The 17,379-nt window shown below is 31.9% G+C and overlaps 1 non-coding gene across 1 annotated transcript; it reads right to left on the bottom strand.

Annotated features, from left to right (window-relative positions):
- Window positions 1-358: 358 nt before the first annotated feature.
- LOC121207365 (small nucleolar RNA R71) lies at window positions 359-466 on the bottom strand. Its single transcript, XR_005902455.1, has one exon. It is a non-coding gene; the product is annotated as a small nucleolar RNA R71 (small nucleolar RNA).
- Between the last annotated feature and the right edge of the window lie 16,913 nt (window positions 467-17,379).

Here is a 17,379-nt window from a genome sequence, read left to right as displayed (position 1 = left end):
GAAATTAAAGAATTAGGAGCATCAAATTCACCAAATCTAAGGAGAAATCATCAATAAATTTGTTAAGCATGGGATAAAAATATATATAAATCACGATTTATCACTGGACGAGGATCCAAACACTCATTTAGCAAATTTTCTGGAATTCTGCGACACCTTTAAGATTAATGGAGTTTCTGACGATGCCATTTACCTTAATGGTGTTTTTGACAATGCCATTTACCTTCGGTTGTCTCCCTTTTCATTAAGGAATAAGGCTAAACAGTGGATAAGCTGGTTACCACGAGGGTCAATCACTACTTGGGAACAAATGACCGAAAAAAATTTACTTAAATATTTTCCGCCGGCTAAAACAGCTAAATTGAGGAATGTTATCTTTTTTTTTTGTGCAGATGGATTTAGAAACTCTTTATGATGCATGGGAGAGATACAAGGACTTATTGAGAAGGTGCCCTCACCATGGGTTACCTCTATGGCTACAGGTTTAAACTTTTTACCATTGTGTGAACCTCTCAACAAGGCAACTGATCGATGCAGCTGTCGGTGGTACTTTGAACAACAAAACACCAGACGAGGCTTATGAATTTATTGAAGAGATTTCACTGAATAACTATCAGTGGCAAGTCATGAGAACAAAACCAACAAAATTAGCTGGTGTTTTCAACCTAGATGCAGTCACTATGTTATCAAATCAGGTAGAACTCTTAAATAAAAAGATTAATGGTTTGTATGGTTCTACTCAGGTACATCCAGTGATGAGGTGTGATTCAATTGGAGGAGGATTGCACAACACAGATTATCCATCCTTCAACCCTGGCACAGATTGTCTGGGGCCGTGTGACGAATAGCCATAAAATTTTCACGACAAACACGGGCTAACCATGAGCTACACGGGCATGTGACACGACCGTGTAGCCCAACACGGGCCTCACATGACCGTGTCCTATTTAACCCCCACAAAACCTAATTTTTCTTTTTACTTTTGTCTTCTTTCTCCTCACACCCTCCCAACCAGCTGTCGTCGTAGCTCCCTCCCCCTCTATCTCCGACCAACCACCGGTCATATGACAGCTCGATTTAGACCCTAATTGAAATGGTGGTTTCAGGACCACTAATCTGAGTCATAAAAATATTTAAAAATTACTTTCAGTGTTTATTATGTGTGAATAAATATCTGTGAAATTTTCGTGATTTAATTTTGTAGTTTGAATGCCCGATTAAATAAAAGGACTTAATCGCGTAAAATGAAAATTTGATGGTTAATTGTAAAAAGGCCAAATTGTTGTTGTTCCTTTAATATGGAGGCTTTATGTTGCAAATAGACCATAATATTGGTGTTGGACAGTTGTAGACAACCATTATAAGGAATCCATATTATTTATTTAAGGTTAAATAAGTAATTAAATAATACGATAATATAAGTTATAATATAACATAATTAAAAAGCCATGGTTCATGCTTTTCTCTTTGACCGAAAATGAAAATAGAAATAAAAAGAAAAATAAGCTAGGTTTCGATTGTATTCAAACTTGATTAAGGCATGAGTTTAGCTCGATTTTTGATAATTTTTACGTTTTTTGAGATTGTTGCTTCGAATACTATCCGACCCATGCTAGAATTTCTGATTTTGATGCATATTTTGAGTTATTCCATTGATGAATATTTGTGTTTTGTGATGTTCGATGATAAATTATGAAAGATATGTTTTGGATTAATATGTTTTGTATTGAAATTTTTGATGAATTTGAGTAATTAGGGCTAAATTGCAAAAATAATAAATTGAATGACTAAAATGCAAAATAAATGAAATGTGAGGACTTTTTTGGGTATGAGGAGTGTTCGGCCTAAGTATTGTATGAACAAATTATGCTTGTTTTGTGTTTTATGCAATTAGGACTAATTTGTAAAAATATGAAATATCATGGGTAAAATGGTAATTTGTTACGAATTTGGGAGCTATGTTAACGAATTTGTTACGATTGAGTTATAACATTTGAAAGTCAGTATGAACTATATGGAATATTTGGAATTTTCGATATAAGAATTGTTTATGAGACAGCTTTATAATAGTGACATTCGGGCTTTAAGCCTAGCAAGCCTTGTGCTGGTGAATTAAATCGGGCTTTATGTCTAGTAGGCTTATTGCCGGTGTATAAAATTAGACTTTGAGTCTAGCAGGCCTTGTGCCGGTGTGTGATACAGGCTTAGGCCTAGTAGGCTTTATGCCGGGAAATTATTATAAGTTTATGCCTAAAAGACTTTATGCTGATGTGGTAATTGAATACGTTAAATGAGCTAAAACGATCAAGTACATGATAGTTGGTTATCTATTCGTAAATAAGGTGAATTGATTTCTTGATATGTAATGAAAAAGGATACATGAGGTTGAGGCAGTATATGTGGTAATATGAAAAACATATTTGGTCTTATAGTTGTATATGGATGTAATGTTAAACTTTGAGTGATGAATATATGTCTTTAAATATATATGTATATTCGAATATATAAGATAATATGACTTCGAAATTTAAAAATATATTGATGTTATATACCTGCATATTCGGCCATAGAGAATTTGTCTTATGAAAGTATATGCTATACATATATATATGGAATTAACAGTTTGGAAATAAATGTGATTACAAATGCATAAGTTAATTTATTTATTGAAATGATTAGTAATTGAGATGTTATTATGCATTAATTGTTTAATTTGCTTAAGGCTTACTAAGCTAAGTTAGCTTACTCTGGGTGTATTTGTTTACTCTATTTTATAGATTTTGAAGCAATTTACGAGCTCGGGGATCGTCAGCAAAGTTCACCACACTATCCACAGCTTTGGTATTTAAATCATCGAACTTAAATTATGGCATGTATAGGCTGAATTGTGTTATGATGTGATGAGCTTTGGTTTTGTATAAAAGCCATGCGAAAATGGCTTATTTAAATGTTCGATTTTAGTTTTGGTTTGATCATGGAATAAGTCCACTTTAGTTATTATGATATCTGACATGATTGAATGACGTTTGTGATGCTTATTTTGTACGCATAAGTTGGTTGGTGATTTCGGTTATATCCATATAATTGATTTTGTTATGTCTTAAATTTGTTTTAAAATGTTTGTTACATGGCATGAGAGATTTATGTTTTAAATATGTCTATAGTTGGTTAATGTCTTGTAATGATAGCTATAAAAATATTTAATTGATAAAAATTTTTGGTTATATGTTAGAATGAGATAAAGAATATGGCTGTTCTATGGTTCCGCATTTATACACATATTCATGAGATTTATAGTTGGGTATAATATTTATGGTTGTGCATATGTGAGATTTTGGTTTGAGCATATGTCAAGAACGTAACCCAAATATATGATGTATGTATAGTTGCTATGTGTTTTGGCCTTATGATATATGATAGTTGTTAATTAGATCATGTGTTAGTTAAGTAAGAATCAGGACATATGCATGGCAAGTATTCGGTGTTCACTTATAGACCAAATTAATGATATGAATGACATTTGATTTGGTTATCATCGTAATTTAATTAAATTGGGTATTAGATTCATATGAGAAAATTGAATTGATGAAAAAGAACATGTGTACCTAACATTCGGTTATGACATGTTAGTTGAGCTCTTATAAGTTGTTATATATATATATATTATGGTTGATAAGTATGCGCACGGTCAATACAAAATAAGTCTAATAATCCAATAATGAAACTATTATTGTATACATGTTATGTATTGTATAAATTGTTTTGATATATTTTGGATTATGTTAAATTAAGTTGTGTTGTGATTGATATGATTATTTAAGATTTGGTATTTGATTATGTTATAAGCATTGACGTGATAAAAACTTTGAGTTGTAATTTATAACGCATATTTATTTGAATCATAAAATAGTCGGTAATGCCTCATAACCCTAATTCAGCGACGAATATGGGTTAGGGGTGTTACTGGTCACCCCCTCTCCCTTCCACCCCCACTTTCTTCCTTTCCTTCCTACCCCTCCCCTTTCTTTCCCTTTTTCTTTATTTCTTTCCTTTTTATTTCCCTTTCTCCCCTCTCCTCTTTCTTTCCCTTTTTTCTCTTACCTGCACAGCCACCAGCCCGCCTTCCTCCCCACCACAGCCCCCGCCGTCAGACCCTTCGCCCGTCGACACTGCCGTCCATCCAAAGGCCGGTCATCAACCATCACCATCGGCTCCCCTTGTTACTCATTACTCTTTTATTCCTATTATTTATTTATTTATTTATTTACTTTATGATCCTTTATTTACTTCATAAATATTATTATTAGTTATTTTATCAATTATTAGCTTTATTGATTTGCCCTCTAATTATTTTGGGTACTGTTTTAGACTAGTCTACCAAATACTCATTGGCTGAATTCATTGTTCCCTATTCTATTCCAATTTGTTCCTACCATTAGGTTTATTCCGTCATTTAGGTTTTGTCGCTTATTTCTGTTAAAATTAGCTTATTACGGTTCCTTGTTTTTTTTCCTTAACTATTATTATGTCGTGACTAGTTTTGTTCCTTATTATTTTATCCCGTTATCCCATACCAATACCACCATATTATTTTTGCATAATTGGATTTGCATACACATTATTTAGACATGAATTATTATTTAGGATTACTTAAACTTTGCGTTATCAGCTTTTATTTACAGAATTAGTGATAATTTACTGATAGTCTCTTTTACTTTTATAGGCACACTATGACGAACACACGTGGAAAGTCCAAAGTTGTTGTCCCCGTTTCCAAAAAGCGGAAAAGTCCCAGTGGAACCTCCTCATCTAGTGCTTCGGCCGCAACTTGCCACCCTTTGCTCCAATTTCCATCGAGCAACCAGGAGGATTTATATCAGCTTGTCAGCATACGACCCCTCGATGTGGGTCGTTACATTGATTGGGTCGCGCTAGAGCAGGTCCGTTTGGCTGATGATGTGCGCGCGATTATTACCAAAACCCTGTGGGATAAGTTCTTCACCATCATCGAGCCCACCTACTCAGAACTCACCTTAGAGTTCGGCGCCACATTTTCAGTCCAGCAGGTCATGTCAGTCCATGACGAGCCCGCACCATCACCTTTCGCTTTGGCGGGATGGTGCGACACATGAGTGTCCTAGAGTTTGGTGCTGCTTTGGGACTTTACACAAAGGACTTCGTGAGCGCCGATGACTTTCTTCAACTTCATAGACATATTCATTACTCGCCTTCACGATGTTGGACTGAGCTCACGTGCGGCCTAACTAACTATGACGCGAGTCACTCGAAGGCAACGCACCTCTCTCCGGCCCTACGGTATATTCACACCCTACTAGCTCACACTTTGACAGGTCGGAGAGAGAGCACATGAGTGGTTAGTACTTATGATGCATATTTCCTGTGGTGCATGACTACTGGACATGTGTTTGATTTAGCATATTTCATTGCACTCGCTTGCCGCAACCAAACTAAACGCCATAAGAAGGGCCCCATCTTTCTCGACCCTTACGTGACTCGTCTCGCTCGACACTTCGGCCTCTTCGACACTCCAGAGATGTCATCGACACTCACACTAGTAGGCCAGATGTCTCATCAAGGAATTTCTAGTATGATCCACATGAGGATTATAGAACGACGCTATGGATTCGACCCCCCTAAGTATAGACTCGTCCACTCTGATGATTAGGATGATCCAGAGGACATTACTGATGATGTCCCTCCCCTTCATGAGGACCCACCTCCACCACCATCACAGAGTCACTGCCCCACTGCTGCTACTTTGACAGAATATCTGAGCGACTCACTCACTTTGAGTAGCGGAGCAGTTCGAAAGCATCGATGCCACTCTTCGACAGATCACCACCTCCACATCTCTCATTCGGCACCATCGACCCATGAGGTATCCGATGATGAGGAACTTTGAGTCCATTTATTTTCTTATTACTACTTTTAATTTTAATTTTAATTTTATTTCTCTTTTATTTATTTTTGAAGACTTATGTTTTATATTTTGAACTATGTTTATCTTTATTGTTATTATCGAGTAATATCTTAGTTCTTTTCCATAGTTGTGTTTATTTTCTTATTAGTAATTCTGAATCATACCATTCATTGGCCTCATCTACAATTCTAGCCTTTGCTATTCCAAAGATTTCATCCAAAAATTCAGGGCAGTTTTGTTTCTCTCCCTCTCTTCTAATATTATACTTATATTATTATTATCTATCTTTGTACATTGAGGAAAATGTACACTTTGAGCGTGGAGAGGTTATTTATATGATTATCAGAAAATCCCTGATTTTTTATCTCGTTCTCAAATAATTTTCTCATATTATTATTAGAGTGAATTCTGATTGATTTATAATTTTTATTGATATGTTTTGAATTAAATCATAGGCAATTGTGCATTGATTGTTTAAACTTTAAGACATTAGAGAAGCAAGCATGATAAGTTGACTTTTAAGAATTAAAATTACTAGGTTGTTTCCCTAAATTGAGGTATTATCTTGAAGTTTTGAATTTACAGGATTGACATCAAATACCTATAATTTTCGTGAGATTTTGAGCCTTTTAGAGCATATAACTTTCTTTCTCACTTATTTTATTGGTTATAAGTGTGTCAACATTGATTTTTTATTCTAGAACTTGCTTCGATTATTCATGTCAAGACCACACATTTGATTTGATATACTGAAATGATAAAGGCACTTAGGTTTTAACCCATTTACCCCATAAAAGCCTACCTACATAATTGACCCTAGGTGAACCCCTTTGAGCCTTAACCATTGTTTCTTAATTTTCCCCCTAATGTTAACCCACAACTTAACCCTTTTTGATTAGTTAAGAATTTCTCCCTTTTTATTGACTCTCTTTTTATCGAGATTTGATTTGATTAGTTACCTAACTATGTTTGTTCATTTCAGTGCTGAATTATTTCTTATTATGTACTTTCCATTATTGTACTTGTTCTTATTCTTAAAAAAATGTATAATTACATATTGTTAGAAAAAGCTCGGATAAAGTGAAGTTATATTATTGAAGAAAAGCTCACTTCATTAGTTTGGGCACTTGTTTGTAATTCAGTAACTAGCTTTATTTTTCTAAGTTTGGAATTTATTAAATTAATCTCGATTCTAACCCTCTTTTTCAGCCTTTATCCACACCTCTGACCCAAGCCCCATTACAACCCTGTTAAAGACCTCTCTATTTGTGCATCGTCTCATTTGTAGTGGTGGAGATTTGATTTTCATGCAAGCCTATGGTAATAATTTCTCATGTTTGACTATTGAGTGCTTAATTATTGGACCTTAAACACTATGAGTGATTTGAGTGAATCTTTAGTGAGGATGTCAACCCTTGTCAATTTGAAATTAAAGGTAATTACTTAGATAAAGGGGGATACCTATGATTTTATGATTAAAATGCTCAACTTGGATTGTTTGAAACTTTGATATTCTTTTAGTTGAATTCTCAATGTATGATTATCTGTGGATTACTTCAAAACATTATTGATGAGAATTATAAGTTAAGAAGAATTAATTTTAATTGTGAGTTGAGAATTTTCCTTGAGGATAAGTAAATGCTTAAGTGTGGGATATTTGATAAACCATAATATATACATATTTTTACCCCATGCTTGGCATATTTTCAGAAGGTTTAGCATAAGATTTAATGAATTTGATGCTCCTAATCCTTTAATTTCATGTTTTATACTCAGGAGAGCTTAGGATAGCAAAAAGAGCAAGAAACGTGCCAAAAACGGACAAAGTGGGCCTAATTCAGTATTTCACATGTCCTAGGCAGTTCCACACGGGTAATCCACACGCCCGTGTGTGACACACGGGTAGACCACACACCCGTGTAATGACCGTGTCAACTAAAAACCAACTCAGAATTACACACGGCTTGAGCACCTTTACACGGGCATGGCACATGGTCGTGTCCCTGTCGAACCCAAGTCTAATTCTACTCCAAAAAGGCTAATTTTTAGGGTTTTGAAGCATTCTAAAGTCTATATAAACACCCTAGAAGAGAATCAAATGGGACACGTAGAGTAGAAAGTAGGAAATACTCGAAGGTAGCCATCGGAATCAGCTCGGAAGTAGGATCTACTTCAAGATTGAAGATCTCCATTCAATTTCCTTAAAAGTTCTTTGGGTTTCTTTATGTTTTGTTGTTTTCCCAATTTTGAGATGTTTTCCCCTATCATTATGAACTAAACTCCTTAAATACTTGAGGGAGATGAAACCTAAGATAGATCTTGTTACTATTTGAATTATATGATAAATACTTGTTCTTATTCTTAATTATGTGTTCTTAATTTTTACTTTAATATTTCAGGATATTAATTCAAGTCTAATATGCTTATTCAGTGGAGTAAAAGTCCCTGTTTAAGAGTAGATCTTCCATAATTAAGTGGAGTTGCATGCAATCCTAGAGATAGGACGACATAAATCTACTAGATTAGAGTCAAATCTAATAAGGGGGTCCATAGATCGAATTAATGCGACAATAAGGGTTTTAATTAGAAAGAGATTTCAATTAATCAACTTAGAGTCAGTTGTTTTTAGTCTCGAGAGAGATATTAACATAAATCAGGTATTTCTATGGATTAAGTCAAGTAAATAAATCGTCTAATTCTGAGGTAATAAGTCAAGTCTAGGTGGATTCTTCCTTAGGTATTGTCTTCTCCATCAGTTTTCCAACAGTATTTTCCAACTTTTATCTCTGTCGTAATCTTAGTCAATTAAATAATTAGTCTTAGTTTAAAACAACCCTTAATTCTTAGGCTAGATAATTAAGAGGTAGTAATTACTAGTACTTTTAATCCTTGCGGATACGATATTTTTGGTCTTACCATAACTATACTACTGTTCGATAAGTGCGCTTGCCTTTGTCGAATTTTTAGTTAGTTTAGCGATCATCAATGAATGATTGAAGAAAATTGATTCAAGGTGTAAATGGATGAATTGGAACAACCGTTAACACATAAAAATGTTTGAAAGCAGAATGGCTTGTGTAATCAACTCATTGTCCATTCAAATCTTCAAACGATTTCTTTAATAAGCTCATAACAGCTACTGGCATTTAATTCATCTTCATAACAGCTGCTGGTCTTTAATTCATTTCTCCCTTTAATGCCAATCCATGTAACAGCTGGTTCAATGATTAATTCACCTATAAGCACAATTAAACAAGTTAAATGTTTAAATAAGTTAAATGGCTGTAGCAAATTTAATTAAGCTGGAACATATTAATTGCCGAAATTATTTAAGCAACTAAAGAGAATTAAAAACAACTTGATTAATTAAACTAATACTTAAACAACTAAAGACAATTAAAACAATTTAATTAATTAAACTAAAATAACTAAACACATTAAAAGTTTATTCCAGCAACTTTTAAGCTAAAAAACGCATAAATTAAATAAAGCTAAATTTGAGTTGAAATCGAATTAAATATTCTAGCAAGTTGATGCTCAAGCTAAAATTGATTATTGTTAAGCTCAATGAGCTTGGATGAACTATGAACGAACTGAATGAGCTTGTAGCAAATTGCATGGGACACTTGAATCGAACTTCTTTGATTGTTCGATTATTCTGGCAATGGTTTCCACCCCAAATTCTATCAATTAAAACCTGCACACAAATTAACAAACTAAAATTAGATTTCATTTTGCACTTGGGCCCTTCACGTTTAAGCCAATCTGGATGGCGTCGAGTTGCTTCGTAACATGATGCGACCGGGTTCACATCATACCCTCCCTCTCGAAGACAATTTGTCCTCAAATCGGGCCATTTGCTCAAAAAACAATTTATCGTCACAAACCTAGAAACTACACAAGACTCGAAAATGAAACAGATTAGTTGCTTGCTCTCCCTCTTTAGGAGGAATCCAATTTAAAGTGTCACCTTCACAAAAATGAAAGAGGTTAGTAACAACATGGATGATGAACTCGAAGAAACTTTCTAAAACGTTATGCACAAATTGAACATATGTCCCTATGCCGGGGTCAAAAACACGAGTTGGCCTTACCTTTTCAAGATGAATAAAAAATTTCATGTACAGCCACATAGAAGAAACAAGAATCAATTCAAAGCTGTAATCAGGATGTATAAGTTTCATTTTCTTATTTAAAGTCCAAACAACAATTCAGCACACATTGTGCTCACACTTATCTTCACAAAATTTGCAAGGGTCAATCCCTCTCAATGTCGAACCAGAATGATAAACTCTCGGTTTGAACACACGAGATTGTTCACTCGTTCCAAAATACGGCACGAATTTCTTAATCACCAACAATTTACACAAGTGAAACAAAGAGAATTTGGGTATGTACATATTCAAACAATTATACATCGTAAATCTCATTCGAACAGACTTGCTCAAACATGGGGATTTTGCACAACAAATTAAGGAATTCTCATTATCAACACAAACGAGCAGATTAGGCACTTTAGGTGTCAATTCCTTACCAAATGAAATCTAATTTTGTTTGTGCCAATTCATTCTTACTACATCAACAAACTTGTCAACGTAATTGTCATCAATAGTAACACTCTTCATACCACTTTTAAAAACAAAATCACTAACAACAACCAGAGAATGACCATTAACCAATTTAAGGTGAGGAGATCTTTTGAAAATGAATTCATCGGTAATTTTATCAACAACATTCAAATGTGATTAACATGATTCAATGGCTAAAAACTCCTTACCTTGCTTACCTTTAAGTACTTGTGGTTTGATTTCACTTTCAATCTTACCTTTTTTGATCAAATGGAATCGTCTCGTATCGGGAAGGTAATGAAGTTGAAACTTGTTATTTGAATTTCTAGGCACCTGAAAAAAAAGAAACAATACGAGGACAACTCGCAGGTTGGTTAGTAAAAACATTCCTCACTTTTTCTTGTTCACTTTCATCTTTTCTACTCGTTTCTTTTTCAGGCTTTCTTTCTTTTTCTGTAATCTCCTTCATTGATGAAATCTTACTTTCACACATCAATTCTCTTTCATTTTCAACAACACTTGTTTCTCGTACTCTTTCTTTTCTTTCTTCAATCTTTTTTTCTTTTTCAATTTTCTTTTCTTTTTCACATTCTTTTTCTTTTTCTTTCTCTTTTCTTTCAAGCTCTATTTTTCTTTCAATTTCTTTTCTAATCATTTCTTTTTTTCTTCTATCAATTTCTTTTTCTCGCTTCCTTTCGTTATAGGAAGAAGTTAACATAAAAGATTCAGAAAGAGTAGACTTTCGTTGGGTAGAAATGGATGGAGTTACATTTGAAACACGATCACCTCTTCGTGATTGACTTTCTATAGATGAGTACTTTGATGCATACGAAGAATGACTTGTGTTTTCTCACTCATCACCTTGATAGGCTTCAAACTTGAAGCTTGCTTTGTTTCGTCTCGAATTACTCATCATATAAGAATCACAGTATGGATCTCTTCTCAAATAACCATTGGATATTTGTCTTCGTGATGATCTTATTTCCGTCTCTCGTCTTGAAGAAACTCATTCCTGTTGGTCTCGTTCCTTGACTCGGTCTAATCATTCCTTGATGGGTTTGAGCCTTTGATCAAATAGACGCTCTATTTCGTGCGTGAAGGCTTGGAGTGTAAAATCTGGCATGCCTCCACCAACATTCCTTATAGGTTGAAAACCACTTCCCTCGTTTGGGTTTATTTTCGGACTTCTTGGCATCTTAAGTTCACACAAACAAAAACCTCACTATTTCTCTCCAAAGAAAATTCACTCACTTGGCTTTTTTTCACTCGAATAGACTCACCACTTTCTTGCCTTTTTCCACTCAATCTGCCTCTCTATGTTCACAATGGACTACTTTGACTTAACAACAGTCGATGTGGTTTAGTTTACAAAAGTGATGTTCGGTTATGGGTAGATAATGATGTTAGGATGAAGGGTTGGCTAGAAACAAAAAGGAAATGATGTAAGTGTGGCTGAATGGTAGGAAAGATAGAGTAATGAATTCTGGCAGCAAATGAATTACAAACCTTCAAACCCTTTTTTTTAATATCCTCACGAATTTGTACTTACAAATACTGATACTCACACCTTGAATTTGTAATTGATTTTTTTGTAAAAAATTTTTTTTGATCTCTTACAATCCCATAATGCTACGAATGTTGATACTCACTTCAATTTCACCAGCTTTGATACCAAATGATACGAATCCGATTCGATGATGATTCAGTCGTTTTAGTTGCCCAATCATGAAATTAAGTAAACGTTGAATTAAATCGAAATAGGTTGGAAAAATAGAAAGATAAATTTGAAAAGGCTGAAAGTTAGGTTCGAATAAAGGTCTCAAATATAGTTTAAAAGATGGATTAAAATTATTCCGCTAAGGCAAAGGGTGAACCAACAATATATAAGATTGTTGACCCAAGTCTTAAAATCACTTAGATGGATAATGGTAGGTGAAAATAGCAAATAAAACCTTGACCCGCTATCTATCAAGATAGGAACTAATGGTATAATGAATGCTACACTTTGGTAAGTGATAAGTTCGGATAACAAGGAAAGAATGATGCCACAAGTTGAGCTAGATAAGTCGTTTCAATCCAAGAGAGAACAATGAGACTTGAATTCTCACAAAGAACAAAAGTTCATATACTTATAAAAAAAGTCTTCTTAAATAATTACAAAAACAAACATTTATAGGTTGAACATGTTCCATTCGAATAGACACAAACTAATCAGCTTAAATATGTTATTGATGAACTTAATTAAGCTAATTAAAACTAAAAGACCTTTGAGAAACTCGAACATATGTAACGGCTATGAACAACCTATTTAGTCTTCCCAATCAGCTAATAATTAGCTTTAATGAGCTGAATGAATTTGATTCAATGCTTGATCAGCTAAAAAGGTTATAACAACCTTTTATTTCTTCTTGGGCAGCAGAATGGACAGCAACAACAATTGGCTTAAATTTGGTACACGAACAGCCTCTTTGCATGAATGCTTGAAGAAAATTGATTCAAGGTGTAAATGGATGAATTGGAACAACCATTAACACATAAAAACATTTGGAAGCTAAATGGCTTGTGTAATCAACTCCTTGTCCATTAAAATCTTCAAACGGTTACTTGAATAAGCTCATAACAGCTGTTGGCCTTTAATTCATCTTCATAACAGCTGAATTCATTTCTCCCTTTAACGCCAATCCATGTAACAGCTGGTTCAATGATTAATTCACCTATAAGCACAATTAAACAGTTAAATGTTTAAACAAGTTAAATGGCTGTAGCAAATTTAATTAAGCTGGAACATATTAATTGCCGAAATTATTTAAGCAACTAAAGAGAACTAAAAACAACTTAGTTAGTTCAACTAATTATTTAAATAACTAAAGACTATTAAAACAACTTAATTAATTAAACTAAAATAACTAAACACATTAAAAGTTTATTCCAGTAACTTTTAAGCTCAAAAACACAAATTAAATAAAGCTAAATTTGAGCTGAAACCGAATTAGATATTCCAGCAAGTTGATGCTCAAGCTAAAACTGATTATTGTTAAGCTCAATGAGCTTGGATGAACTATGAACGAACTGAATGAGCTTGTAGCAAATTGGATGGGACACTTGAATCTGACTTTTTTGATTGTTTGATTATTCCAGCAATTGTTTCCACCCCAAAATTTATCAATTAAAACCTGCACACAAATTAACAAACTAAAATTAGATTTCATTTTGGACTTGGGTCCCTCGTGTTTAGGCCAATCTTGATGGCGTCGAGTACCGTCGTAACATGATGGGATCGGGTTCGCATCATTAAGGTTTCATTTGTTTCACTAATAATGGCTTTTGGAAAATGATTTCTGAAAAATTACTTACTTTTTTGGAAAAGCTAATATTTTCTGGTGTTTGATGAATCTGTGTAAAATATTTTCTATTATTTAACAGATTTCCTAAAAAATATTTCATAAAAGTTGTTTTCAATGAAACAAACATACAATTGAGATTTATGATAAGTAGTGAATTAATTACAAAGTGATTTAAGGTGAAATTATAGTAAACAATGAATCTCCATAATGTTAAGGATTAAATTGTAAAATGTGAAATGTATAATTGAAACAAGAGAAGAAATATGCATGAAATTTTTTTATGTGAAATAAGATATTATAATGAATTATTTGATTAAAGTGCTTATATGGTGAAAAATAAATTACATGGCAATAGAGACTAAATTGAAAAATGTATAAAATTTAATTGTGAAACAATTTAATATGTGAATAAGGAAATTATGTATATGTTTTATTTCAATTCCCAATTCTCAATTTTTTACTAATTGTTTTTTTTTTAAAATTTCCATTCAGCTTATAAAATTGAATTGTCAATTTTTACAAGCATGATGAAATGTTAAATCAGCATGAAAAGAATTCTTAGGGACATATGAAAAAAACAAAGACAAAATGAAAACAAAAACATAATAATTCATGATGAATTTCAGTATGAGTAGAGTTTTGGGTATAGAAGCAAAGTTTGATGACCAACCCAACATTAGGCCAAAGCAAAGACTATTTTGGAGGAAAAAAATAAAAGAGAAAGTAGCCTAAGAAGGCGACAACTATAGTTCGAATTAGTGCATGCATTCACTTTTAATAAGCCATTTTTCTTTTCTTAAATTGCAACTTCTTTTAAAAAAATAAAAATAAAACTTGAGATACAAGTGCAAGTTAGGAAACAGTTATGTCTTCAACTTTCTTCTCAAGTAAAAAGAGCTCTTTAATACCTTTTAATTTTGATGTAGATATCGAGAAAAAAAAATTAAGTAATTTTGTTTCTTTTAATTTAATTTTGAAAGTGAGTAATTAAAGATAAATAATAACGATCTTTATTTTTTCTGATAATTTATTTTACTTTTAATTTGTATAGTAACCGTTAATATTATACATTTTAATAAATTTTTTAATAAATTTAATCCTCAACATTTACAAATCCTATCAATTTGGTTTTAATTCTAAATTTGTTGATATTCAACGAGAGCTAAATTTTTTGTATTGTTTAAAATCAAGATCAAAGTTATAAAATTTTGTAAACTTTGAAGGTTAAATTTATTATTATACATATCAAAAGTAAAATAAATTTATTGAAAAAGTAAACGCTACAATTAATTAACCTTAATTGCTTCTGTTCGAAATTAATAACAACTAAAGTGTTTTTATATATATATATTTTAAAGAAATATTGATATTGAAAAAAAGGAGGAAGTTAAATAATTAATTAAAAATGGAAATGAAGTTTGAAAAAAAAAGGAGAAATTGACTTTTATACTAACAAGCTATCATTTCAATCTTAAAAATCTTTTTGAGGTTAAATGCTTTGAATATAGCTAAAGTTCATCCACCCAGTTATTGTTGGATTTCAGATTAATTGTGGATTATGTCAACTCTAACCAAGCTTTTCTCAAAAAATCTACTATGCTATAAAATTATTGGTTCTTACATGATTTAAATCAACTGGATTTCAGATTAATTGTGGATTATGTCAACTCTAACCAATTTTTTCTCAAAAAATTTATTGGTCCAATTATATTTACATATGTCTTAACCAATAACACAACAATTATGTTTTTGTTGGATTTTTTAATTAAATTCAATTGTTTAAATATTGAAAATTCCCTTATTTTTCTCTTCCAACGTCTTAATATATCCCAATTTTTTTCCGTGAAAAATCTTAAAATTATTCATAATTTTTAATTTAATGTATAAACTTTAGTTTAATTTAATTGTACACATTGAATTTTGATTATGGTTTAAATGTATACATAAAACTTTAATTTTTTCGATAAAAAAAAAACAACTTTAAGCAATTACATAAAACATTAATCTTAATTAAATCATAAATATTCAAAGAAATAAGTATATCTATTTACTTTTTATATTGGATAAAATATAATTATATGTGTATGTAATATATAAACATAAAATGAAGTTACATGAATAATTGTTTTAATAATTTTTGAAAATTGGATCAAATCAAAATTTCATGTATAAAAATGCACAAAATCAAAGTTCATATATAAAATTGCACATTAAACTAAAATTCAGGTATAACTTTGCAATTTATCCCAAATAATTCATATATAATTAAATATGTAAAACTTTGCAATTCTGCTTAAAATTGATGTATATATATAATTATAATCAGAATCAATCGTTACAATGCACAAATAAATTAATTAAATTTTTTAATAATGTAAAATTTTAATTATGTAAATTACATGATACATAAAATAAAGAATATATCGTTAAAAGTATTATGGAGTCCTTGTACTAGGATTCAGATTGCATTTTGTCATTCTTCTAATAAAAGAACAAAATAATCCTTGTATATTAGATTGAAGAGTAAACTGATCTTTTTATTAAAAATTTCATCCATTTCTACTATATTTCAGAATAAGGTACACAAGACATGTTACCTGTAACTATCTAGTTATTTTGTTAGGTACACCAAATTTTAACAATAGAAATGGATGGAATTTTTAACAGAAAGGACCAATTTACTTTTTGATCTAACGTACAATAATTAATTTATCTATTTTTTAAATAAATGGGGCGAAATGCAATTTAACTCATAATATAAGGGTGTCCATGATATTTTTGCCAAAATGTATCATAAAACTAAAAATGTATCAGGTTAAATTCTAGAATGTTGGACTTATATTATCAAGCTAGATTTTTAAACCAATCTACTTTTAAAAAACCAAATTTAAATAAGATGGTCACTCAAAATGAAATCCTTACAATTTCGTCACTTAACTTTTAGGATGCTTTCATTAAGTCACCCAATCATTAAATTTCTGACGACAGTTAAGTACACACACCACATCATGTTCACACTTTCATTTTGGTCACCCAAAAAATATTATTTTTAAAGTATTGATTAGGGTAAAAATATCAACGATTAAAGTGAAAATGCGGTAGAAACTAAAATAATACTTTAAAAATTGTCAAATTGTACTTCTTTACCCCATTGTCGAAAATCTAAATTTCTTTTTTTTTCAATATTGAAATTTTAAATTTCAAAACATCAAAATCAATTAAATAAGTTATTGAATTTTTTTTTGGTGAGAAAAGACAACACTAAATAATTACAAAATTAATGCTTGAGCGAAAGTAACGCCTATAAACTTATCCCTATCAATAAAAGTACGAGCCATCTCGGGTGGAACTTCGAGAACTTGCAAGTTTGCTTTCTCGATCAAGGCTTGCTTAGCTAAACAATTTGCAACCTGATTTTGTTCCATCGGAATATACCTCAAAAACCATTGATTTTCTTGAGACAAAATATTATGGATTCACCTAATCAAAGCGAAATTTGAGACAATGGAAGAACTTCTGAGAATGC

Source organism: Gossypium hirsutum, chromosome A09 (assembly GCF_007990345.1).
Source record: "Gossypium hirsutum isolate 1008001.06 chromosome A09, Gossypium_hirsutum_v2.1, whole genome shotgun sequence".
NCBI classification, from domain to species: Eukaryota; Viridiplantae; Streptophyta; class Magnoliopsida; order Malvales; family Malvaceae; genus Gossypium; species Gossypium hirsutum.
This window is presented reverse-complemented; position numbering and strand designations above follow the sequence as displayed.